Genomic DNA, 26,820 nt, shown 5'->3' with positions numbered 1-26,820 from the left:
TAACGGTCTAGTGTAAAAGCTTTGCAGGTTCCGTAGGCAATTCACAGGCGATGTTACAGCAAGCTGAAAAAAAGAGAGGCAGCGGGAGAGAGAGGGAGATATATAGGTGCTCACGATAAACTCCTTCCCTCAAAAATATTTCTCTCGTTCATACCTCCTCCACACAGATGACGTGTCACTGATCTCATTTGTACTAAGATTGCAGTACACGCGATGTGCCTGTTTGCTTCCACCGCCCTGAGTGGAATGCATAAGTTCCAATGAATGTTCACCAGTCTTCTATAGTTGTTGTCCGCTGCACAGAAAACAGCAAGTAGGTCGTGAATCCATTATCTCGAGGCTGTAAGAAACTCTTAAAGAGGAACTGTTATTTTAGAAATAATTAAATTTGCAATCAGTTTGCTTATACGGCATGCCACTCGCTTTTCTATTAACATAACAAAAGAAACTGCACAAATACATTCCACTTTAGATTTACGAATAATTTCCATTCTTCAACAAAATAATGAATTGCGTATTTTCGTAATTACTGTCACATTGTTGTCAACTACCTCAACGGTCGAACTAACCAGAGTTTGCTAACAGTTTTAACATCGACTGCGGCAGACAACATGTCTGTCCTCCGTGGCTATCCGACCAGCTCTCACATTTACAAAGCATAGATTACTAATAAAGTCTTAACTGACACCGACAGCGGCAGACAACCTGTCTGTCCTCTGACACTGCCGTACCAGCTATAATCTTACAGCCGAACCACTTCGCCCGTCATCCGAGTTAGGCGCGATCCGAAGATCATCGAAGTGCTTCGTCTGTCTCTTCGTTTACCACTTATTTATTATTCTGCTGGTTATTAACACTTGTGAAATAATGGAGTATTAGCATGCTATTGAGAGATGCTTTAAGTTGACATGCAATAAAATACGCTGTTTAGTTTGTGTAATATTAATAACAGAAGATATCGTTTTGGCGCGGAACTTCCGAACGCAGCAGCCAATCGCAGAGGAGAACCACAATTTAGGCGGTCTTTCTTACGACACCCGTACCGAACAAATCACATGTCATCGGTACCTCACACCACACTACCTCATCTTGCAACTTCTGCCTTCTCAACTACTCTAAGAAGAGCTTCTTGTATCTGAACATGACGGCTGCAAAGCTTCTCTTTATAAACCATATTCCATGTTTATTTTGCAAACTGGATACCCTACGTTTGCATGTCTTTGGTTGTTTTAGATTAAAAACAACGTTTTGTTTATAAAGTTGGTTTGCAAGTTACTTATTGTGTTTCTTTATATATTCTACTTCTTCCCTCCTCGCTAGCAGAGGCTGACGTCGAAAGACTTCGATTCGCATGTGCCATTGGCAGTTTTTGCCATTCTGCAGTAAAAACCGAAAGAAAACATCTCTACGCAACATACAAGAAAGTTTCACTAATTGACACTAACACACACACACACACACACACACACACACACACATGCGAAAAGTAGTTTCATAGGTTGGCAACACTCATAAAGTGAACGAAAACAAACTAACAGACGTTAACACTGTTAATGTGCAGAGTGGGAAACACACATAACTTCAGTTCGACTCACAAAAGTGAAGTGTAAATAATACAGCGCTGAAATACCACATATGTGAATCGAAGTCTTTCGACGTCAACCGCGGCAAGGATAGAGGGAAGAAGCAGAATACGTAAAGAAACACACTAAGTAACTTGCACACCAACTTTATAAACAAAACGATGTTTTCAGCCTAAAACGACCAAAAATGTACAGACATATGTATCCAGTATGCAGAATAACCACGGAAGATGCTTCATAAATAAAAGCGAAACGCGTCTGGTGTAATTCTCTTCAATTAAACTGCAGTAAGCTGAAGACGGATAACCAATAGTAACTGATTTTACCTAACAGTTTTATGAATTTTAGTAGCATAAAATAAACAATTACATTGTGTCTTTCGTCAGGGCTTCTGACCACGAAAGTACTGTGCTTGTAATGGTTAAGTTTGGATGAATTGTCAAAGTAATAAGTTTTAACATAACGATTACAAAAGTCGTTTCTTTTTATTACCATTACGAGCACGTTTAAATTAATAATGTTAACGAAACAGCCGACTATTATGGCGGCGTTTGTACGTATTTCCTTAATAACTCGAAAACCGTGGCCTCCAGCGGATACGTACCCCAGCGCAAAATTTAACTACGTTCAATTTTCTACAGAATTACATAAAATATCATAAGTTCGTCATTTCTGGTTGCAAGGTGTCGAAAATTAGACCTATAAAACAGTTTCGGAAAAAAGATAATTGTACTTTTATAGTTACCTTGCACAATTCTGCCAATCATTTTCTTCTGATAGTGTCAGATGAAACATAATTTTTACATCTTTTCACATGCAGACAACAGAAAGTCTCATAGTTTTCTTTCGTTCCGTATTGAAAAATTACTTTCTTGTTTCGCATTTTTACTGTGTCGCCGTTTCTGGAGTTATCATCTTGTTTATCCTTGTGTTAGACATCCTAAGGAAGCTGTTTTGTACAGAGCCGCTATTTTTCCTATTACACACATTTACTAAAGCTTTTATTTTTATTTTACAGAAAACTCTTTCTTCACAAGTAACTGCCAAAACCACTAACATTAAATAAAACTTGTCGGCTCACATAGGCCCTCTTTTAACCTCACTAGAACAAAGATCTCTACCAAGTAGTTGGGAGAAAGCACAGGTTACACACCTTTCTACAAGAAGGGTGGTAGAAGTTATCCATAAAACTATCGTTCAATATCTTTGACGCCCATCAATTGCAGAATGGTAGAACATATTCTGAGTTCAAACACAATGGAGCACCTCGAACCGAATTGCGTCATTCATACCAACAAGGATGGATTCCGTAAACATCGACCATGTGAAACTCAAATCGCAATTTTCTCACATAACATCCTGAAATCCATGGTTCAAGGCTGTCAGATAGATGCAATATTTCGTTACTTCCAAAAAACATTTATTATCGATATTAATGGAGTATTATGCGAAAATCGTTATTAGACTGCAGATTTCTTGGTTTGGAGGACGTAGAATATTATCTCGGATGGATAAACTTCGGCAATTGTAGAAGTAGCTTAAAGTGTGCCCCCGGGAATTACGTTCGGACCCTTGCAGATCATATTGCATGTTCATTACCTTTCAGACAATATGAACTGCAACCTCCTAATTTTTGCAAACGATGCAGGATCCTGTATTGTGTGAAAAATCTGAACTAAAATTCAGTCAACTCTTGAGAAGATTTCAAAATGATGGAAAAGTTGACAACTTGGTTTAAACGTTCAGAAATGTAAAACTGCGCATTACGCAAAACTGCGCATTACAGGACCAACTAATCACAACTGTAATCGGTCGACTTGCACAGATACGTGGGCATAACAATTTGCAGGGATGTGGAGTAGAACAAATACATGGGCTCACTCGGTAAAGCAGGTGACAGACTTCGGTGCATTGGTAGGATACTAGGAAACTCTAATACTTCTACAAAGGAGATTCTGTAGGAAACACCCATGCAACCCATCCAAGGTTATTGCTCAAGTTTATTAACAAGAGATACTGAACGTATACAAAGAAGATAACCATCAATGGTCACAGTTCTGTATGACACATGGGAAGGCGTCATGAAAATGCTGGAAAAGCAGGCGCGAGAGACGCCAGAAGATAGACGCAGACAATCCTACTTTCAAAGTTTGAAGAACAGGTTTAAGTGAGAAATCTAGGAATATACTACACGCATCGCCCACACAACGATCGCGAAGATAAGATTAGACAAAGTCCACACAGAGGCGTTTAAGAAACCATTTCTGCCGTGCTCCATACATGAATAGGACCAAAAAAGCCTTAATAACACGAAATGTGTAGCTCTCTCTTATATGCACTTCACAGTGATTTCCAGAGTTGGAGGTGGATGTTGACTGTTTGTTTTCATTTAATTATTCTAATTAACAATGAAGTTTTTATCAGAATTAAGATGGTAAAAAATAAGAGTCGATGGGCACGAAAGGGAATCAGTGGCTGAGAAAGGAGAGAGAGAGAGTTGTAGCCTATTCCCGATGTTATTCAATCTGTATATTGAGCAAGCAGTAAGGAAAACAAAAGAAAAATTTTAGGTAGGAATTAAAATCCAGGGAGAAGAAATAAAAAATTTGAGGTTTGCCGACGACATTGTAATACTGTTCGAGATAGCAAAGGACCTGGAAGAGCAGCTGAACGGAATGGACAGTGTCTTGAAAGGAGGATTTAAGATGAACATCAACAAAAGCAAAAGGAGGATAATGGAATGTAGTCGAATTAAATGAAGCGATGCTGAGGGAATTAAACTAGGAAATGAGACACTTAAAGTAGTAGATGCGTCTTGCTATTTGGGAAGCAAAATAAATTATGATGGTCGAAGTAGGGAATATATAAAATGTAGACTGGCTAAGGCAACGAAAGCGTTTCTGAAGAAGAGAAATTTGATAACACAGAGTATAGATTTGAGTGTCAGGAAGTCTTTTCTGGAAGTATTTGTGTGGAGTGTAGCCATGTATGGAAGTGAAACATGGACGATAAATAGTTTAGATAAGAAGAGAATAGAAGCTTTCGAAATGTGGTGCTACAGAAGAATGCTGAAGATTAGATGGATAGATATGTAACTAATGAGGAGGTACTGAATAGAACTGGGGAGAAGAGGAATTTGTGGCACAACTTGACTAGAAGAAGGGATCGGTTGGTAGGGCACGTTATGAGGGACCAAGGATCACCAACTTAGTACTGGAGGGAAGCGTGGAGGGTAAAAATCGTAGAGGGAGACCAAGTGATGAATACACTAAGCAGATTCAGAAGGATGCAGGTTGCAGTCGTTATTCGGAGATGAAGAGGATCGCACAGGATAGGGTAGCGTGGAGAGCTGCATCAAACCAATATCTGGACTTAAGACCACAACAAGAAACAAAATGATTGGATAATCAAAATACAAGGGTGAATCAAATATAAACTGGAATTTTTGTTTTACGCGCCATTTTGTAAACAAAGAGCGGCGCGATTCCTGCTTATTCCCGCTTACGTTTCCAGTGATGCTCCACGGCTAGAACGTTGTCGTGCCGTTTCTTTAGTCAGAATCGTAATATCGGAGTAAGAGGTAACGTCGTCAGGTTTTCTCAGAACATAGAGCATAAACCCGTCTGAAATGTTGAAAAGACATGCAGCACAGTTCGGGGATAACACCCTGCGGAAGACTCGAGTGGACGCGTTGCACGAACAGTTTTTACGAAGACGAAAAACAATTGAGAGTGCAGCTCACCGGCATCACCGGAGGACCAGCGTGACTGAGAATATTTGCATTGTTAGTCAGCTTATTGAAGATCATCGCCGAATAACAGTTGCTGAAATTGCTTATGAGGTTGGCATAAGCTACGGTACTGCTCTGGCGATCATTACTTACAATCTCGAAACTCGGAAACCTTCCGCAAGGTGGGTTCCTTGTCTCGTCACCGCAGAGCTCAAATTTCATCGTTTTGGTGTGTGCAAACAGCTAATGTCAAACTAACAAACTGAAAAAGAACATTTTTTGCACCGGATTGTTACCTCGATGAAACGCGGGTGCACCATTACATGATTTTCTCCGCGAACGTCGTACCGTATACGCTGCATACTATTGCCAAGTTTAGAACCAAACGAAACGTGCAAATCGTCAGAGAACGCCCGCATTTCCAATCCGGAACGTTATCGTGTTTCATGACAATATACGATCTGACGCAACTGCCCGAAATCAGCAAGAAATTCAGGAATTGCTCTGGACCACACTAGAGCACCCTCCCTGAAGTCCAGACTTACTGCCCTGCGATTTTCATTTCTTTGGATCACTGAGGTCACACATTTGACGACGAGGGCGTTGTCTAAATGTTCGTGTGTTGTCACAGCCACGTTAATTTTAGGAAAATGGGATCAAGAAACTGCGTAGCCACAGGGAAAATGTGTTTCCCCTTCAGAAAGCTGTATAGGAAAATAAGTTCTTGTGTACGAATTTTTCTGAAGCTTAAATATACTTACCAAAAAAATCCGGTTCACCCTCGTGAAAACTAAGATACTAAATAGGACACTACAGCAGTTGATAAAGCTGTGAAATAATGATCATTAAAAAACAATAATGACACATGTTAAATGAGCTGCAGATTAATTAACTCTTTCGTTCAACCCGAGTTGAAGTTTTTGCCATTACCAAGATGGCATGCGACTTTGAGTTGGGCTGGGAAACAGATTTGTTTCCACTAACGACTGCCAGGGACACTTTGCGGTAAGTTACGGTGGCGCACTGGCGGGAGCTAAGTTGAGGTGATCCATCTCCCTGCAATTCTTCTCGCGGCGGGCTGCGCTGGCAGAACAGTGGGCAATCTTTCTTCTTTCTCGTAAACACGGGATCTCTGCTAACTTCTGTGAGGCCCTCTCCAAGCATGAAAGGTGCTTCGGATAACTGCTTCAGTTTCGTCTTCGCATTTCGTATGGTAATTTAGAAACTTTTTCTCACCGCCTCGCATTGGCGGACGGACTTCCCAACGTGGTCCATCTGTGGTTCCACGGCAAGCACAGAGCCGTCAGCACGTCAATGACACGAGCCGTAAAACTCGTGTCAGTAAACGGCACAAGATGTGATTTCTAAGTTTCTCCAAGTATGTACTTTTTAGGACGAATTTTCACTCTGCGGAGGAGTGCGCGCTGATTTGAAGCTTTCTGGCGGATTAAAGCTGGGACTCTAACTTGATTTAAAACTTCCTAGCAGATTAAAACCAGGATTGCTCTACCGACTAAACTATCCAAGTACGAGTCACGACCCGCTCTCGTAGCTTTACTTCCGCCAGTACTTCTTCTCATGACTTCCAAACTTCGCAGAAATTCTCAGAAAAGTTATACAACTTGCGGGTACCGACGCACGTTCAGTTTCGGAGTGAAAATTCTTCTGTGAAGTTTGTAAGGTAGGAAATAAGGTACTCGCGGAAGTCTTAAGGATGGGTCGTGAGTCGTACATGGATAGTTCAATCGACAGAGCACTTGCCAGGGAAAGGCAAACGTCTCAGTTTCAAGTCCAGCTCTAGCACACAGCAGTAATCGGCAAGGAGGTTTCGTGTATTTTCTATGTTGCACAATACTTATTTCAAGCCCCTGTAATCCCTTTGTGATATAAGTTCATATTACTGTCCACAGTCCGCGCGGGGTAGCCGTGCGGTCTAAGGCGCCTTGTCACGGTTCGCCCCCCCCCCCCCCCCCCGTCGGACATTCGAGTCCTCGTTCGGGCATGGGTGTGTGTGTTGTCCTTAGAGTAAGTTAGTTTAAGTTAAATTAAATAGTGTATAAGCCTAGGGACCGAAGACCTCAGCACTTTGGTCCCATAGAACTTACCACAAATTTCCATTTTTTACTGTCCACAATAATATTGGCTTACTTCTATGTACTGTAAAAACTTGTGCAGGGGAAATAAAAAACTACAGGGATAAGCGTCGGGAGTATCATCTTGACATAAAAAGGAAGGAAAGGTTATTGTCAGACTTCCGTCGAAGATACAAATGTATTTTCTGTGTGCGTAGTCTATGATATATACTCCCTGACGTTGGTTTTCTTTGAAACCTGGATTCTAAAACCCCTCAAAGAAATGCCTTTGCTTACAGCATTTCGACTAGACACTTCCACGGAGCTTTTGCTGTATTGTCCCTCTTGTACAACTCGTTCTTCCAGTGCAGTTGCGCAAACTGGACCCAATAGAGGAAATTTCTGGGTCCATTTATTCCATCAAACGGTGCTTGGAACAAAAGCTGCCAGAAAAGACTGGAAAAGGTTTAGGATGTGGTTGTTACTGCCTGTGGTGGTAACGGTCTTACTGAATCTGTATATCTCCGAACCATTCCCATTCGCTTAGCTGCATGTAAATAGAATCTCCCCGTACGAATAGCGACCACTGAGTGGGTACACTTTCATTCCCATACGGATGTAGGCCGGTGAAAATATGGAAACAATAGTATTCACAACTGCGTGGTATGGATATGAAAATCTGTGGTCTATAAGTTGTTGTCACCTGTCACTTGTTCTTGTCATGTGTATTCACTGTGTGTACTTAACGATGAATGTAGTCATCTTCATAACACTGATGCAAGAAAGTATATCGTAATCGATGTCAGTGCTTTCACTTTGATCTGAAGGAAGAATGTTTCTCCGGTACTATGATTATTTCCTACCTTTTTCACTTTTATTGACAGTGAACCATATGTTAAACGTCTCTGACGACGCTACCAGCTCATTTACGTGGAATTATTGCAACTAAAAGCGTACTTAGTTTCCATAAAATATTTACGTTGTTGAGCATGTCATGGCGTAAAAAGAACCAATGTTATTCTGATGGTGATGATGGGATTTAGGGTGCTTTAGCATCATGCTGCATGACATCCGTACTAATTATTTTTTTTAACGAGTGAGCTTAAATGCATTAATACGTTGTGAGTGTCATGCATTAAGTAGTCGCACACATTAATAGGAAAACTTGTGGTACATTAATTCCAAAAAGATTTTGTAACATAGAACCAAGATCACACAGGGGAAACTGAACAGAAAAGTTGGAAATGTGACATATCACTTAGAAAAAGAAAAAAAATGGTTGATCCAGTCGCTCTATGACGCATTAAAATACCAAAAGCTTAGATTTGAATCCAGAATGTACATATAATTTTAAAAGTTTTACCAGACTCGTCACGTCGTTAGCCAAAATTGAACACAGATCCTAACTCAAATTTGTCTCCACTGCTGAAATTTATTCATCATAAGAACCACAGATGGGACCGTAGGGAAAATATGTTCCTGACAGAAGCCGTGCGTGAAGGTGGAATGCTTTATATGGGCCATAGGGTGGCCATAGCCGGATCGTTGACTTCAATGTCTACAGCTTGTTTTCTCCCACTTCCAGTCGTTCTTGCCCCCACTGGTGCACAATCTTCTTGCTCAACAGCGAATTTGAGAGCCAGTGGGGAACAACACATTGATCAACAGCCTTATAGGCTCTTAGCTGCTGAATCAGCTTCCTCATTTTCCATTTCTCCCACGCAGGGGGGCCTACACAAAAGTTTTGTCTCAAGTACAGATAGTGTTGAGGATCAGTGGACAAAGTTCAAAACCGTCGTACATAATGCGTTAGATGAGTATGTGCCAAGCAAGATCGTAAGAGATGGAAAAGAGCCACCGTGGTACAACAACCGAGTTAGAAAACTGCTGCGGAAGCAAAGGAAACTTCACAGCAAACATAAACATAGCCAAAGCCTTGCAGACAAACAAAAATTACGCGAAGCGAAATGTAGTGTCAGGAGGGCTATGCGAGAGGCGTTCAATGAATTCGAAAGTAAAGTTCTATCTACTGACTTGGCAGAAAATCCTAAGAAATTTTGGTCTTATGTCAAAGCGGTAGGTGGATCAAAACAAAATGTCCAGACACTCTGTGACCAAAATGGTACTGAAACAGAGGATGACAGACTAAAGGCCGAAATACTAAATGTCTTTTTCCAAAGTTGTTTCACAGAGGAAGCTTGCACTGTAGTTCCTTCTCTAGATTGTCGCACAGATGCCAAAGTGGTAGATATCGAAATAGACGACAGAGGGATAGAGAAACAATTAAAATCGCTCAGAAGAGGAAAGGCCTCTGGACCTGATAGGATACCAGTTCAATTTTACACAGAGTACGTGAAGGAACTTGACCCCCTTCTTGCAGCGGTGTACCGTAGGTCTGTAGAAGAGCGTAGCGTTCCAAAGGATTGGAAAAGGGCACAGGTCATCCCCGTTTTCAAGAAGGGACGTCGAACAGATGTGCAGAACTATAGACCTATATCTCTAACGTCGATCAGTTGTAGAATTTTGGAACACGTAATGTGTTCGAGTATAATGACTTTTCTGGAGACTAGAATTCTACTCTGTAGGAATCGGCATGGGTTTCGAAAAAGACGGTCATGTGAAACCCAGCTCGCGCTATTCATCCACGAGACTCAGAGGGCCATAGACACGGGTTCACAGGCAGATGCCGTGTTTCTTGACTTCCGCAAGGCGTTCGATACAGTTCCCCACAGTCGTTTAATGAACAAAGTAAGAGCATATGGACTATCAGACCAATTGTGTGATTGGATTGAGGAGTTCCTAGATAACAGGACGCAGCATGTCATTCTCAATGGAGAGAAGTCTTCCGAAGTAAGAATGATTTCAGGTGTGTCGCAGGGGAGTGTCATAGGACCGTTGCTATTCACAATATACATAAATGACCTGGTGGATGACATCGGAAGTTCACTGAGGCTTTTTGCAGATGATGCTGTGGTGTATCGAGAGGTTGTAACAATGGAAAATTGTACTGAAATGCAGGAGGATCTGCAGCGAATTGACGCATGGTGCAGGGAATGGCAATTGAATCTCAATGTAGACAAGTGTAATGTGCTGAGAATACACAGAAAGATAGATCCTTTATCATTTAGCTACAAAATAGCAGGTCAGCAACTGGAAGCAGTTAATACCATAAATTACCTGGGAGTACGCATTAGGAGTGATTTAAAATGGAATGATCATATAATGTTGATCGTCGGTAAAGCAGATGCCAGACTGAGATTCATTGGAAGAATCCTAAGGAAATGCAATCCGAAAACAAAGGAAGTAGGGTACAGTACGCTTGTTCGCCCACTGCTTGAATACTGCTCAGCAGTGTGGGATCCGTACCAGATAGGGTTGATACAAGACAGAGAGTAGATCCAACGGAGAGCAGCGCGCTTCGTTACAGGATCATTTAGTAATCGCGAAAGCGTTACGGAGATGATAGATAAACTCCAGTGGAAGACTCTGCAGGAGAGACGCTCAGTAGCTCGGTACGGGCTTTTGTCAAAGTTTCGAGAACATACGTTCACCGAAGAGTCAAGCAGTATATTGCTCCCTCCTATGTATATCTCGCGAAGAGACCATGAGGATAAAATCAGAGAGATTAGAGTCCACACAGAGGCATTCCGACAATCCTTCTTTCCACGAACAATACGAGACTGGAATAGAAGAGAGAACCGATAGAGGTACTCAAGGTATCCTCCGCCACACACCGTCAGGTGGCTTGCGGAGTATGGATGTAGATGTAGATGTACTGAGCAGAATGGTACATCCTCCCTTTGCTGTTGTTGCAGCCGATGGGTGGCTGTACAGAATCTTCTGGACCATTTCCTCTGCAGAATACACTTCTGGAGAACCTGAAGAGCACTAAAGAAATTTTCACCAGCTTACTTTAAAGGTAGAAGGGCCTACATTTTCGTCCCAGCCACTCTTGTTCCTTGCTGTGGTTTCTTCAGTGACTGAGCATTTTGCCGGTGTGTCATAACAACAACAAAATCAGAAGCGTCTTGGCTTTAACGAAGATGCTGCAAATATACTATCCACACCTGGAGTTTGGGACGTCAGCTGCGAATCCAGATTAACTGGCGGAATTGAAGCTGTGAGGACGGGTTGTGAGTCGTGCTTGGGTAGCTCAGTTGGTAGAGCACGTGCCCGCGAAAGGCAAAGGTCCTGAGTTCGAGTCTCGATCCGGCACATAGTTATAATCTGCCACGAAGTTTCAGATTAACATAATTCTAACGAGTTGGGTCACCTATTAGTACACAACTCAGTGAGCACGAGCGCCACATACATCTTGACAAAATACAGAAATAAGTGCGGAAGGTCGATATAGCTCAAGAAACACCCGGTGCTCACTAGGCAGGTATTTACTTTCAAAATATACTAAATGAGAACAAAACAGTCAAAGAAACAGTCAAGACTGAATGTTTCCTTTGTCTACACTGTCAGCAGTAGTTGGCCTAAAGCGTGTCGAACGAAGTTCGCTTGACGCTGAGCATGACTGTTGACTAACAGGCAGACGCGACGGCTAGCTCGCTCTCTGAAGCTGTCACACAGTGCGGGGTGTACAGAAAGTTGTGCGGTGGCAAAACGTCTGTTTCAAGTGCAAATGTTTGTTGTAATAATTGTGTGTTTTCTCAACATATAAGAAAGATTCTTCCCGTGTGCATAACTTAAACCAATGGTGCTTTCTTTACTCGACTGCAGAGCCACCTACGGTAATGAAAGGGCAGTGTGAGGTTAAGTTCCAATCGAGAGCCTTTCTTCTATCGGTCCTCGCTTGTGTCGACATTCTCCCCCTCCAATGCTGACTGCGATGTTCGACACCTAGAGTCCTGACTAACGAGCGCACTTACGGTTTATCAAATTTTACGAGGATAACATCACCGGAGCTCTCACCTGAAACCATGCAAAGCTCAATGCTGGTAAACAGTCCAGCAGGTAACGGCTCCCGCTTGGGAGCCATCCCACAAGCCATCAAAGCAATGAACGAGGGCAATTCGGAAAGTAAGGAACGATAGGTCGCAAAATGGAAACCACAGTGAAAATCAAAATTGTTTTATTTGCAACAGTTAGCTACAACTTCCATAGTCGCCTATCCGAATTGGACGTTTGTCGTAGCGTTGTACCAACATTCCAATACCCTCGTTATAGAAGGCAGCCGCCAGCGCTTTCCGCCAGTTCTCTACGCTGGCCTTACAGCTCGTTGTCTGTGCCAAAATGTTGTCTTTATAGCCAGCGGTTCATGTGAGCAGAGATGAAACTCAGAGGGAGACAATTACGGGCTGTATTGTGTGTAATCAAATATTTCCAATTGAAAACGATGCAGAAGCATCTTCATTGCCCCTGCTGAATGCGGCAGAGAACTGTCTTGGAGAAGAAAACGCACGACAGTTGTGTAATGTTGACTGCATAGCTTCAGGCGAAATTTCTCACCAGGCCCTCGTACTTGGCGGGAGACACTATTGTAGTAGGTATCTTTATGTGCTCCCTGTGTGCTCAGAAACTGCCCAACACCCCTGTGCAAAACTTCATCGGATTTTCACTGTGGTTTCCATTCGCGACCTATCGTTCCTTACTTTCCGAATAACCCTCATACATTAAATTGTATTTCGTGTGACACGGACTTAACGGATTAGCGCGTTCAGATGCTTCTCTAGAACGTATGGTGGTAATTTTTGGTACTGGAGATGCACAACGAACTCATTTGTCGTAATCGCAGTCGGGCATTAGGAGAGGGGGACCACATCCTCATACTAGGTGTCCCAGAATTAATGGTCTGTATTGAGCGATATGACAGCACCGATCACTAGAAGCAAAAATTTGTAGTAAACACGGGCTCTCAAGTGCATACCTTAAGAGCTGTTAGACTTCTTCATCGTCTGTACTGTGAAAGAAATCTCTTTTAATAAAAGCTCTCTGCTTTCCATATATTGGGTTGAGGTAGTATGGATCAAAACAAGAAAAAGAAGTCCAGTAAACATGGACTCCAATGTGCATAACTAAGGAGCTACGAACACCTGCTCTTCTTCGTTATTGCGGAACACATCTCTTCTACTGAACAAGGGCTCGTGGCTCTTTAGTTATGAGCCCATGTTTACTGGACAATTTTGATCGACGCTATTTCCTTCCAAAATGTGGAAAACAAAGACCTTGCAGGAAAAGAGATTTGTTTCACGGCGTAGAAGATGAAGAAGTGCTCATAACTCTTAAGGTATGAATTTTAGAGGCAATGTTTTCTAGACATTTTTCCTTCCAATGATCGTTTCTGTCATTTTCCTGAATATTGACCATTCCCCTTAGGTCACCCTCTGTACTATACATGTAGGTTCTAAGTCTGTCGCCTCAGTGGCACGAAAAACGTGACATTCCGCCGAAACCGACATCGGCCGATCTTTTCAAATCAGTTGCCAGTACGTGGGCGGTCTCGGAGCAACCGATCTCAGCACCCGAACGTACGGACCTTGAACGGCGGTCGGTGGAATTCAAATGAGTTTGCTTTTTTCGGTCGAATCGGATGGCGTTTCCACACGCAAGACATGGCTTGTGAGAAAGAAGGAGTTTGTGACATTCTGAGAATGAGAAATACAATAACGGGAATACGTCTCGCAGTATATAGTCTGAAATTGCTACTTTGTCGGGGACCACATGTTCCGAAAAACTTAAGAATTTAATAGTAATTAATTGAATGCTACCGTATATTACATGATGCTTATTCTGTGGCTGTCTAGTCATTTCGGATGTATATATTTGTTGCAGCGTGTCATTTGCAACACACACAAAATCTGTACTGGAAATTTTAGACCTAATTTATAATCTCTAAAATTTATTTGTTCTAGTGAGAAAGGTGGCGTATGTCAATACTGAAGCTTAAAGTCACTTCAGTGGATATTTTTAGCCTGTGGTCGGTGGGCATTTGGAGTCTGCCGATTATTATTTCCGCATACTGGTGTTTTTGTGCCTGTAGGATGCTGATTTTATTGCATGAGGATATTTACATAATTGTGTATGTTTTCCACTTTTCATTGCTCTAGACGTTCGGAGTATCTTTTTATAGAACTTATGTTTGTGTTCATAGATATGCTGCAGGTCAATCACAGAAGATTAATTGACATATTTCTGTTCTATTGAATTTATTTGAAGTAGTCCAGAATTTTTGTAATCGTGCTTTTCAATGTTACCACGAATGATCTGTGCTATGTAACAGAACATCCCGCTCATCATCTCATATATTCGTTAAACTTGCCAGATATTCCGATAAGTGAGGAAATAATATACGGTAGTTCTTTTCGAGACAGAAATGGCTCATTCACATGCTAGAAGGATTTATCCTAACGTCCTTGATTCCGCCAAAAACGGACGAAGGAAATCGGACGCACTGCGTCTAAGCTGTCGGCCGATGTGTCTGGCGACCACTGGCGACGTTGTCTGACGACTGCAGTCAGTGTCACTGTGAACGCAGCTTAAGAACTTTAAAGTGGCAGTTGGGATTCCTGAAAACCTACCCATAGTACACTTGCCTGATACCGCCTGAAGGGTTTGGTGAGACACAAGATTCTGACAGAGCTACGTTCCAGGCAGTCTTACATGCAACATAATACAGGATGTCTGGGTTAAACATATAATACTATAAAATGTAATAACTTAAGAAGTAATTGAGATGTTTATTGACGTTATATCTATGCAACTATGGTAACTCAAAATGTTATTTACGTCTAATACACCTCGCCAACGGCCTTGCCGCAGTGATAACACTGCTTCTCGTCACATCACCCAAGTTAAATTTTGTTGGGCTTGGCTACTAGCACTTGGATAGGTCACCGTCAGGGTCTGCCGAGCGCCATTGGGAGATGGGGCGCACTGACCCCTTGTGAGGCCAATTGAGAAGCTCCTTGACTGAGACGTAGCGGCTCTGGTCACGACAACTGACAACGGCGGCGCGCTGACCACATGCCCCTCTACATTCGCAACCAGTGGCACCTACCGGCAGAGGATGACATAGCGGTGAATCGGTACCGCTTTACCTGACCCGTTCACATGGAGAGGAGAGTTAATACGCATCAATACGGGCACCATTAGTGGAGCGACGGACCTCTAATCTACAATCCATTTCTCTTCAAGTGTTTTGCAGCACTGCAGGCGTAACAGTTGCAATAGCTGGGCGAACGAGATAGCGCAGATCTGGCAGATGACACACTGGTGCCTGGTACACTTTATTCTTGGTGAACTTCAACAGAAAAATGTCAAGTAGCACAATGTCTGGGCTGCTACAGGGGCATGCAATCGACTGACTACCTCTCCCAATCCAGCGATCTGGGAACTAATGATCCAAGGAATACCTCAGAATATTCGCAAAATGGCATAGTGTGCCATCTTGTTGAAAGATCACATCACGAGGAACTTGTGGCTTTCTCCGCGAGAGAATGTACACAGAGCGCCTTCTGCTGTGCTGTCCACATGGCTACTGACGCGTGTTTACGTGAACAAAGCAGTTACACACATGCGTATTGGTACCAACTGTTGTAAGGAAACACAGAAAACGTTTTGAGTTACCATGTATGTAAAAGTAAATCACCAATAAATGTCTCAAATACGTTCAAAGTTATTACATTTTACATTACGAGGGGCGTTCAATAAGTAATGCAACACTTTCTTTTTTTTTTCTGAAAGCAGTTTGGTTTGATTTGAGATTCCAATACACCATATTATTGTCCCCTCTTTTGGCTGCGTTTTTTCAACATAATAAATGCGATGTCCTTACGCCAACTTATTGGGAGGGCCTGTGTACCCTCATGGTACCATTCTACTGGTCGACGTCGGAGCCAACGTCTGCTGCATCAATAATCTTCCCATCATCCACGTACTGCTTCCCGCCGAGTGCAGCCTTAATTGGGCCAGCAGATGGATTTGAGGCTGTAGGGTGGAGGAGGAATAACGCTCCAATGAAGTTTTGTGAGTTCCTCTCGGGTGCGCAGGCTTGTGTGACGGCAGTTGCGTATCGAGGTGTTTGATTGTGATCCGTCGATCACCTCGAATGAGAGTGTCCGGATGTTCCATTCTTGCTGGAGTCACAGCTGTGTGCGGCCGGCCGGCACGTGTGAGATCGGACAGGCTTAGCCCGACCTTTTTGCGATAATGACAGAAGCCTCAACCAACGACTCGCCGTGCTTTTGTTCACTGCCAGGTCTCCGCAGACATTCTGCAAGAGTTTATTAATATCTGTGATGCTCAGGTTTTCCGCCGAAAGAAACTCAATGACAGCTCTCTGCTCCGTTACGGACGCCATTTTGAAGACTACATAAGGCCGGCCCGTGTGGCCGAGCGGTTCTAGGCGCTTCAGTCTGGAACCGCGCGACCGCTACGGTCGCAGGTTCGAATCCTGCCTCGGGCATGGATGTGTGTGACGTCCTTAGGTTAGTTAGGTTTGAGTAGTTCTAAGTTCTAGGGGACTGATGACCTCAGATGTTAAGTCCCATAGTGCTCAGAGCCATTTGAACTATTTTGAAGACTACATACAGCGTCACAATCCATCGGAACTTCATGAAACTACAGGGGCTGGAACGGTAATATTCCACGATGTTCCACAATAAATTTCGATTTTTTTCAACACAAATTGGCCGAGAAAAATAAGTGTTGCTTTACTTATTGAATGCCCGTCGTGTTATACATTGATCAGCCACAACATTATGATCATCTACCTAACAGCCGGTATGTCCTGCTTTGTTACGGATAACAGCTGCGACGCGTCTTGACGTGGAAGCAATGACGACTTGGTAGTTCGCTGCAGGGAGTTGGCACCACATCTGCACATACAAGTCACGGAATTTCCGTAAATTCCGGCAAGGGGGCGCCGAGCTCTGACGCCACGTTCAATCACATCCCAGCTGTGTTCGATCGGGTTCATATCTGGGGAGTTCGGGGGGTCAGCACATCAATTGGAACTCGTCAATGTGTTTCTCGAACTAATTCGTCACACTCCTGACCTTGTTATTACCGTGTTGAAAAATACAATTTCCGTCGGTAAACATGATCTCATGATGAGATGTATGTGCTCAACGATTGTGTAAGTCTATTAGCTACTGCTCAATAATATACTGTAATGTATGAATCACTGTACTATTTAAAAATCTGATTGAAGAACGAAGAAAACATAAACGACACCATTACGACAAGGTACATCACATGCGATCAGGACAGAGAGCAGCTACTGCCTACTTTGTTGCAACTACGGAGCAGAGCGAATTATCTGCCGTCCAAATGGCCATGACCTTTGGCTTTCGGGCTGAGGGTGAAACAATATCTGAATCGGCTAAGTTGGTAAACTGTTCGCGTGCTACCGTGGTTAAAGTACACCATGCATGACAAAATGGCGCTATCTAAAACTGGCGCTGAGGCAACTGCGGTGTACCACGGGCCATAGATGTCAGGGATGAACGACGGCTACGGAGATGTGTCCATGTGAACAGACGTGCAGCTGTTGAGCACTGACAGACGAAGCAAGGGGCTACCAACAGTGTCTTCTCAACGACCGTTCAGTGAACGTTGCTGCTTATGGGCCTCCGGAGCAGGCGCCCAGGTCGTGCACTCATACTGACTGCTATTCATCGATGACGAAGGCTGGAATTTGAACAACGACATCGCAGCTCGACCTGCACTGAGTGGCTACAGGTGACCTGCTCAGATGAATCACGTTTTATGCTCCATCAGACAGGTGGCTCTTGGCGTGTATGGTGTGAAACATTGGAAAGTAAACACCGTACAACAATTATGGTCTGTGGAATATTATCGGCCGGCCGCTGTGGCAGAGCGGTTCTAGGCGTTTCAGTCCGGAACCGCGATGCTGCTACGGTCGCAGGTTCGAATCCTGCCTCGGGCATGGATGTGTGTGATGCCGTTAGGTCTAAGTAGTTCTAAGTCTAGGGGACTGATGACTTCAGATGTTAAGTCCCATAGTGCTTAGAGACACTTAAACCATTTGAATATTATCGTGGCATTCCCTGGGGATCTCGTCAGTCTGGAAGAAACAGAGGATCAACAAAAGTATGCATCTATCCTTGGGGGCCCGGCCCACCCTTACATGGAGTATGTTTTTCCTCGGCATGTTGGCATCTATCACCACAACATTGCAATGTGTCATGCAGCTCGCAGTGTATATGTGTGGTTCGAAGAGTACCGGGATACGTTTACCATACTCCCATGGCCACCAAACCTCCTGGATTTAAATACAGTCCAAAATCTGTGCGACCACCTCGATCGGACTCTTTGTGCCATTGATCCTCCAACGAGAAATTCTCGTCACGACACTAGAGTCGTCATGGTTCCAGAACCTCATTGACTCTCTTCCTGCACGTCTCGCAGCGGACCGCACTGCAAAAGGTGGTTACTCATGCTATTGACAGGTGGTCACGTTAATGTCACTAGATAGTGTGTTTACATTGCATGAATCCTGAAAATAAATGTATTTACAGCCGACACTGTATCACTGACGCCCCTGGCATTTCACCGGACCACACTCGTGCATTCCTGGTACCGTAGAGAGCACAAATTCTTGAGTCTCCGCATCTTGAACCATTTATGAAATATAATGACTGTTACAAATATAAGATTCCCGCTGCATATGGACAGAGTGAGGCACACCACACGTGAACTATTAGTGAGGCATACAAACCAATATCTCAAGAACAGAGATGGATATCATTCTTCTCTCAGTTTTAAATACAATTTCGATATGTTAGCCACGTGCAATACTTAGTGAACCAAATAAAAAGTCTATGCAATGTGTTTTTACTACCGGAAAGTCTTAAAATTTCGTCTGTCTGTTACCATATTGTGGATGGATCTTTAGTTTACTCGTGTTCTGCGCGCCATCCGTTACTCACTATGAAGTATCCTCGTGTTGAGGAGTGGAGAAAGACAGTTTGTAATAACATTATATACACTACTGGCCATTAAAATTGCTACACCACGAAGAACTGCAGATGATAAACCGGTATTCATTGGACAAATATATTATACTAGAAATGACGTGTCATTACATTTTCACGCAATTTGGGTGCGTAGATTCTGCGAAATCAGTAGCCAGAACAACCACCTCTGGCCGTAATAACGGCCTTGATACGCCTGGGCATTAAGTCAGACATAGCTTGGATGGCGTGTACAGGTACAGCTGCCCATGCAGCTTCAACACGATACCACAGTTCATCAAGAGTAGTGACTGGCGTATTGTGACGAGCCAGTTGCTCGGCCACCATTGACCAGACGTTTTCAATTGGTGAGAGATTTGGAGAATGTGCTTGCCAGGGCAGCAGTCGAACATTTTCTGTATCCAGAAAGGCCCATGCAGGACCTGCAACATGCGGTCGAGCATTATCCTGCTGAAATGTAGGGTTCCGCAGGGATCGAATGAAGGGTAGAGCCACGGGTCGTAATACACTCCTGGAAATTGAAATAAGAACACCGTGAATTCATTGTCCCAGGAAGGGGAAACTTTATTGACACATTCCTGGGGTCAGATACATCACATGATCACACTGACAGAACCACAGGCACATAGACACAGGCAACAGAGCACGCACAATGTCGGCACTAGTACAGTGTATATCCACCTTTCGCAGCAATGCAGGCTGCTATTCTCCCATGGAGACGATCGTAGAGATGCTGGATGTAGTCCTGTGGAACGGCTTGCCATGCCATTTCCACCTGGCGCCTCAGTTGGACCAGCGTTCGAGCTGGACGTGCAGACCGCGTGAGACGACGCTTCATCCAGTCCCAAACATGCTCAATGGGGGACAGATCCGGAGATCTTGCTGGCCAGGGTAGTTGACTTACACCTTCTAGAGCACGTTGGGTGGCACGGGATACATGCGGACGTGCATTGTCCTGTTGGAACAGCAAGTTCCCTAGCCGGTCTAGGAATGGTAGAACGATGGGTTCGATGACGGTTTGGATGTACCGTGCACTATTCAGTGTCCCCTCGACGATCACCAGTGGTGTACGGCCAGTGTAGGAGATCGCTCCCACACCATGATGCCGGGTGTTGGCCCTGTGTGCCTCGGTCGTATGCAGTCCTGATTGTGGCGCTCACCTGCACGGCGCCAAACACGCATACGACCATCATTGGCACCAAGGCAGGAGCGACTCTCATCGCTGAAGACGACACGTCTCCATTCGTCCCTCCATTCACGCCTGTCGCGACACCACTGGAGGCGGGCTGCACGATGTTGGGGCGTGAGCGGAAGACGGCCTAACGGTGTGCGGGACCGTAGCCCAGCTTCATGGAGACGGTTGCGAATGGTCCTCGCCGATACCCCAGGAGCAACAGTGTCCCTAATTTGCTGGGAAGTGGCGGTGCGGTCCCCTACGGCACTGCGTAGGATCCTACGGTCTTGGCGTGCATCCGTGCGTCGCTGCGGTCCGGTCCCAGGTCGACGGGCACGTGCACCTTCCGCCGACCACTGGCGACAACATCGATGTACTGTAGAGACCTCACGCACCACGTGTTGAGCAATTCGGCGGTACGTCCACCCGGCCTCCCGCATGCCCACTATACGCCCTCGCTCAAAGTCCGTCATCTGCACATACGGTTCACGTCCACGCTGTCGCGGCATGCTACCAGTGTTAAAGACTGCGATGGAGCTCCGTATGGCACGGCAAACTGGCTGACACTGACGGCGGCGGTGCACAAATGCTGCGCAGCTAGCGCCATTCGACGGCCAACACCGCGGTTCCTGGTGTGTCCGCTGTGCCGTGCGTGTGATCATTGCTTGAACAGCCCTCTCGCAGTGTCCGGAGCAAGTATGGTGGGTCTGACACACCGTAGTCAATGTGTTCTTTTTTCCATTTCCAGGAGTGTACATCTAAAATGTAACGTCCACTGTTCAAAGTGCCGTCAATGCGAACAAGAGGTGACCGAGACGTGTAACCAATGGCATCCCATACCATCACGCCGGGTGATACGCCAGTATGGCGATGACGAATACACGCTTCCAATGTGCATTCACCGCGATGTCGCCAAACACGGATGCGACCACCACGATCCTGTAAACAGAACCTGGATTCATCAGACAGAATGACGTTTTGCCATTCGTACACCGAGGTTCGTCGTTGAGTACACCATCGCAGGCGCTCCTGTCTGCGATGCAGCGTCAAGGGTAACCGCAGCCATAGTCTCCGAGCTGATAGTCCATGCTGCTGCAAACGTCGTCGAACCGTTCGTGCAGATGGTTGTTGTCTTGCAAACGTCCCTGTCTGTTGACTCAGGGATGTCATCTCGAGTGCTAGTGATACGAGACCGTTGGGATCCAGCACGGCGTTCCGTATTACCCTCCTGAACCCACCGATTCCATATTCTGCTTACAGTGATTGGATCTCGACCAACGCGAGCAGCAATGTCGCGATACGATAAACCGCAATCGCGATAGGCTACAATCCGACCTTTATCAAAGTCGGAAACGTCATGATATGCATTTCTCCTCCTTACACGAAGCATCACAACAACGTTTTACCAGGCAACGCCGGTCAACTGCTGTTTGCGTATGAGAAATCGGTTGGAAAGTTTCCTAACGTCAGCACGTTGTAGGTGTCGCCACCGGCGCCAACCTTGTGTGAATGCTCTGAAAAGCTAATCATTTGCATATCACAGCATCTTCTTCCTGTCGGTTAAATTTCGCGTCTGTAGCTCGTCATCTTCGTGGTGTAGCAATTTTAATGGCCAGTAGTGTATAATCGACATAGAAAACAGAATTCAAACACAGTGTGTGTGGATGAATGTCCACACAACTAAAGCTCAAACATAAAGGTCTCTCGTAGATATTGCCCGAGATGGACCTACACGTTGAACCCACGAGTCACCTTAGGTTGTGGAGCAGGAGGAGCCGAGCATTCGACCAGGATCTCTGAGTCTGTTCTTGAGACGACGGAACTTCTGGGATGTCGGGTATCGGCAGTTGTCGGAGACGATGATTCAGATGACAATAGCTGCTGGAAAGGCGACAGTACTTCGGGGTCGTTAAGTGTCGGCGGTTGTCTGAGGCGATGGCTAGAACGATGATAGCTGCCAGTGGAGTGGTGTGGCACCTGTGTCGGACAGGCCGCATCCTGCGAGGCACCGGCGACAGGTGATCGTGACGAGGGTGATGTCTCCGCACGGTGAGCTGCTCTGGCAGCAGGCATCAAGCCCTGGGACATAACTGGTCCAGAGGCGGCCTTAACAGTCTCCTGCAGAAGCATACATGCGTGGCGCTGCGAGGGCATGTGATGTAGCATAGGGATGTAGTGTCCTGCATACAGCAGTCTCTGCCACGACAGGGACGCTGCCTGTCGGAGAAGCTGGCGCCCCCAGGCGATTTGGCAGCTGCTGGCCATGGATACTTGGTCTCTCTTATTTACTGCCAATCCCCGCGGATACGTAGGGGCAGCACCTGGTCTGGTGGCTGACACACGCCTGCAGGGGACAGCCTGCATACACCTCAGGCTACATGCTCTCTGTAGGTACCACCTGCTGTTTATATTTTAACTACTTCATCTATTTATGTGTTTACACGAGTAGCAAATTTGATTACTTTCATGTACTTTCTGTTTATTTATCACTTGATATTTGAATAATTACTATATTCGTCTTGAAGTCCTCCTGCTCTGAGAAAGAGCCCTATTCGAAAAATGGAAGGAAATGAACAAACATGAAATATTTTCAGAGGTTTTTGACGATGATTATTCAGATGTTCTTAGAAGTGAGAATCAAGATCTGGATGACTGTGTAGATGAACGTTTTTATGGTTCTGAGGACGCTTCTAACGACAGTGACAACATTACACCCCTAATGAAGGGTAAGGTGTAAGTGTTTTCAAGAGATTCGATAATAACGATAAAATGATTCTGTTCTTGTGATCAATCCGTTGTTTCATGTTAAACATTTCGAGGTGGCGCCCGAGACTCGGTCAGGCACTGGCTGTGCGAAAACATGAGTGAGAGTCGTGCGCCATCTCGAATGTAGTAATGTCGATGGAGCACAGCAACTACGACGAAATGAAATACAGTCCTTTATCGGGTGAGGATAGTGGCCGGCACGTCTGCTACAGCGCATCGCCGAGAATACGCGTAGCAGCTGTGGCCACAGCTGACGTAATGCTCAACGCGTTCTACGATTGGCGGCCGGGACCCCTGGGGCGGCACGCGCCAACGGCCGCGGTTCGACATGGACGAACCGCGATGAGGAGCTCGCCCCGAGGCGCCACAGAGGGCGTTTCGATGGCAACGCTGCCGCTGCCGCTAACGCAGCAGCCTGTAGTGGAAACCGGCCTTCGTCCTCTCCCTTTAGGCGTCATACTGATCGCTGTTTGGAGGAGCGTGGGATCAGCACTTCCCTCTCCCGGCCGTTGCTGAATTTCCAGACCTTGGAGCCGCTAATTCGCATCCACGCAGCTCCCCAAGTGGCATTTAAAAGCTGCGCGCACCTGTTCCAGTCTTCCCATCAAGGAAAAATCCCTGGGAGTACCATGAATTAAACCCGGGCCCTCCACATCAGACAATCAAGGAACCCCTTCAGTGCGAGGTCGCAACGTCAATCAATAGTAAAGCTCATTTGAAAGGATACACATTAGCTGCTAATGACTCAACATGTACATTAGGAGGGCGAAAATGAGTGTCTAGGGGGTGCAGGGAGCAATCTTCTGTGGGATGTTTATACAGGGTGTTTGTAAATGAATATCGGGGTTTTAGCGCTTTATAATATTTATTACGTTAAACTTACAGTTATAAACGATATGTCAAATGAAAGAGCAACTCAAACAGTTTTACGAAGAACCTTATAAATGTTCAATGTCACACGGCACACATCAAATCTATAGCCGAATTCTTCCCAAACGTTGATAAGTGTGTCTTCAGTGATTGTACCAACCGCTGCTTCAATCCGGTTTCTCAATTCAGGGAGGTCTGCTGGTAGAGGAGGCACTTACACGCGATCCTTGATGAAGCCCCAAAGCAAAAAAATCGCACGGCGTTAGGTCGGGAGAACGTGGAGGCCACGCAAAGCAAGCTCAGTCATTGGGCCCCTGACGGCCTATCCAGCGCTAGGGTACGGTGAAGTTCAACCAATCTAGCGGACTGCGGCGGAAACATTGCGAGCTGCGCATGCGCACTGGTGCCAAACACAACTGTTTGAGTTCCTCTTTCATTTGAGATATCATTTATAACTGTAAGTTTAATGTAATAAATGTTATAAAGCATTAGAACTCCGATATTCATTTATAAACATCCTGTATTACACTTCACAAAATGGCCATTGCCGTAATTCAAGAAATGTTCAGAACAAAACCATTCACTTGCACCATGAACACCGAATGAAAAGTGTCGCGGCACAGTGATCACAAAGGTTCGCACTATCAACATCCGAGGCGAACTCCTTGGGAGTTACCGAGCGAGGTGGCGCAGTGGTTAGACACTGGACTCGCATTCGGGAGGACGACGGTTCAATCCCGCGTCCGGCCATCCTGATTTAAGTTTTCCGTGATTTCCCTAAATCACTCCAGGCAAATGCCGGGATGGTTCCTCTGAAAGGGCACGGCCGACTTCCTTCCCCGTCCTTCCCTAATCCGATGAGACCGATGACCACGCTGTCTGGTCTCCTTCCTCAAAACAACCAACCAACTAACCTTCGGAGTTACAGGCCGTTCAGGACGTCCAGCTAGGTATCCAGTCACAAAGAATGCATTTGGAATGGTATAGGTGTAAAGGTGTGATGAGAACTGATGGAATGTGATGACTTGCAACCGAACGTGAAACGTGAAACAGTATGTCATGGAGATTATCGTGGAACTGGCTATCCTTTAAGGCGTAATTGCAGATAGTGTGCTAGTATTTTTATAGGCACGGAAAAAAAAACTAGCCAGAGGCGGAATTTGTCCAGCGGTTCCAGGTGATAAGAACTTTTCAGGAAATATATTTAGTCTAAGGGAGCAAATTTTTATGCACACACCATGAATCAAGCAAAAAAGTTACTTCGGTCAGATATTGGACAAAAACAGTGCTCATAACATAGGTGTAATTCTCTTACCCCTATTATACCACTCTTGCTTGTTGTGACGTAAATATTCCCTACTGGCCATGGAAGATCAAGCACACGAGAAAGAATGGTAAGGGGCAGAGCATCTCCAGTTTCTCGAAGCGCAATAAATACGCCAATTTATCTTCGAGAGTAGCAGTTGGCATAGTTGTACAGGAAGGCATTAAGGCATTAATGTTAGTTGATCTTGACACAACTCTCTTGGTACGTCTAATTCCCAGGGTTCATTTCATATGAATTTTCTCTTTAAATCCCGATTGGTCGGAGTTGAAAACAAATTCCTTATCTTATCTCCAAATATTCATACCGATTCCACCGTTTGCTGTGCGTCACCAAGTTGCTGTGTTTGAAATTTCGTTATCTTACGTCTTCCAGTTCTGTAGCACTGTTTAAAGGTATGTTCCCCTTGCAGTCATTGTACTGTATGTCGCACGGAGTTTGATGTGCATAACGTAGTATGTCACTATCATGCACATCCTGTATATTGCATCGAGCACCCTAAAACGCGCAAACATCAGGTTTTGTAACAAGTCCGTCTTGTCCTCCCTTGAATATCCGTCGTTTCCCTTATGAACTACACGGTAATATTGCTGCGGACTTATTCGAAATCTGTTCATAATTGTTTCTTTACTATGCTGTGGAAGATCTTAAACGAACGTAATTGTGATTCGCGCGCGCTCCTTCGACAATGACTGTCCTTTACCACGTTTCGCTGGAAACCCGATTTGTTATTCCCTGTCCGACGAGGATGATGAGCTACATGGCTCGACACCTGCTCCAATATCACTTTCACTTGTTACGCACGTTCTACGAGTCGGGGCGTGGAATGTCAGAAGCTTGAACGTGGTAGGGAAACTAGAAAATCTGAAAAGGGAAATGCAAAGGCTCAATCTAGATATAGTAGGGATCAGTGAAGTGAAGTGGAAGGAAGACAAGGATTTCTGGTCAGATGAGTATCGGGTAATATCAACAGCAGTAGAAAATGGCACAACAGGTGTAGGATTCGTTATGAATAGGACGGTAGGGCAGAGGGTGTGCTACTGTGAACAGTTCAGTGACCGGGTTGTTCTAATCACAATCGACAGCAGACCAACACCGACAACGATAGTTCAGGTATACATGCCGACGTCACAAGCTGAAGATGAACAGATAGAGAAAGTGTATGAGGATATTGAAAGGGTAATGCAGTATGTAAAGGGGGACGAAAATCTAATAGTCATGGGCGACTGGAATGCAGTTGTAGGGGAAGGAGTAGAAGAAAAGGTTACAGGAGAATATGGGCTTGGGACAAGGAATGAAAGAGGAGAAAGACTAATTGAGTTCTGTAACCAGATTCAGCTAGTAATAGCGAATACC

This window comes from Schistocerca cancellata, chromosome 1 (assembly GCF_023864275.1).
Source record: "Schistocerca cancellata isolate TAMUIC-IGC-003103 chromosome 1, iqSchCanc2.1, whole genome shotgun sequence".
NCBI lineage: Eukaryota > Metazoa > Arthropoda > Insecta > Orthoptera > Acrididae > Schistocerca > Schistocerca cancellata.
This window is presented reverse-complemented; position numbering follows the sequence as displayed.